Here is a 1,883-nt window from a genome sequence, read left to right as displayed (position 1 = left end):
GTTTTGCTTTATTTTTTTAATATTATTTTTATTAATTATTAAGGATAATATGGTAAAAAAATATAATTGAAGTAGAAAAGGATGATTTTATAACGTTTTGTAATGTTGGGGATGATTTTCATAAAAAAAAAGATCGGGGACGATTTTGATTTTCACCTCAGACCTTAGGGACGAAAAAAGTACTTAACCCTTTTATCAATAGATTCAATTTGCATGATAATAATTGGTTACCAGGTATTTTATGAGTTTGATTATCTTATATCTACTATTTGATTATTTATCCTTTATTAATCAATATGCTTTACAAGTTTGATTATGCCCATTTTATGGTTTCCGATTTATACGAAGAACGTGATAAGTGGGCGTTTTTCTTAGCAACAATTTTTGGGCAGGCATGAGTAATACTCAAAGGAGTGAAAGCATGCATGTATTTATGAAGGGTCACCTAACCTCAAAGAGCAACTTGCAACAATTTGTAACACAACTCCGCTAAGTAACTAAGTATCCGCCAACTACCAGCCAACTCAAATGGACTTCGTAACAAAAAGCCCAAACAACTGAAGAAACACCCTAGAACTCATCCACTAGTTACCCTAACCTCACCTTTCAAGTTCACATTCAGTAAAATTCAAAAATTCACCGCACAATCCTTCCTCTAACTCCCTTACTCGCCATCCCTGCTGCGCCGCCGCCATCTGCCGGTGAAGTCACTGCCAACGTGGAACGGCCACTAGTGCTGAGCCTTCGACTGCCAACACTGCCGATCGTGAGCTTTGTTCCATTCAATGTCACTGCCTCCGCGTCGACCAACCTGCCGCCTCCACCCAATTCCATGCGTCGTCTTTGCTGGCGCCTCCATGTAAGAACCCGATTTTCGGTAAACAGACTTTTCTAGATATTTTAAAAATTTATTCTATAAAATTCTGAACCACGGCCCAATAAGAAATAGTGAGGATTGCCCAATGGTAAAAAAAAAAAAATGAAAATTTAAAGGAAAAAAAAAGAAGAAAGAAAGAAATTGAAAAATTAAATAGTAAAAGGCCATTTATAAGGTCAAAACTGACTTTATGAGGATAATTGATCTCCCTAAGTCAAGTTTGACTATTAAATAATAAATATTAGCTTACCATTAGTTTATTTTCCTCACTAGAGACTTTTTGAGTCGGAAATTCACTTTTAGTGACGGTTTTGCGTGCGTCGAGAAAAACTCTAGTAACCAAAAACCTCAGAATCAGTGGTCAAAATAATTTCTACCCAACTAAATATGTCTCAATATTTATATTTGCCATCCATTCATGATTTATTCCTTTAGAAATAAATATTAGCCATTAATTATTTTACCATACGGTAAAATTTACACCGAACCAAATTTCTGACTAGTATTCCGTAAACGACTCCTAAAGGCCCTAAATCTTCTTACTTGCCACTCAAGTAACTTGTATCTTCTTTTCAGCCTATGGGCCGAGATTATCTCAGTCTTTCACCCCTCTCTGCTGTATTTTTAACATCGAGTAACTGACTGCGGTTGACTGTAGATAAGCTCGACACGCAAGCGCTAACCAAGCTTCCTCGTTTTCACGCCCCTTCTTCATTAAAGCTAAGTCTTTGACCACAAAAATTCCATCCTCTTTTACCATCATAAATTCAGCAAGACTTTGATTTTTTATTTAAGGAAGCATTGGCCACAAAATTCGCAATATACTTTACACATTTTTAAACTCTTTTTACCGAATTCTTGAGAGAGAAAGAGAGAAAATTCTTGCACATATTCTCTATGCCCCAGCCCCTATTTCAACTCTTCTTCCATACAAGCACAAACTGTTGCCCGTTTTTGCTAGTCCTTGCGTTTATACCAAAATTTCGGCTAGGTAAACTCTTGTTCT

The sequence above is a fragment of the Arachis ipaensis genome, chromosome B04 (genome assembly GCF_000816755.2).
Source record: "Arachis ipaensis cultivar K30076 chromosome B04, Araip1.1, whole genome shotgun sequence".
Taxonomy (NCBI): Eukaryota; Viridiplantae; Streptophyta; class Magnoliopsida; order Fabales; family Fabaceae; genus Arachis; species Arachis ipaensis.
This window is presented reverse-complemented; position numbering follows the sequence as displayed.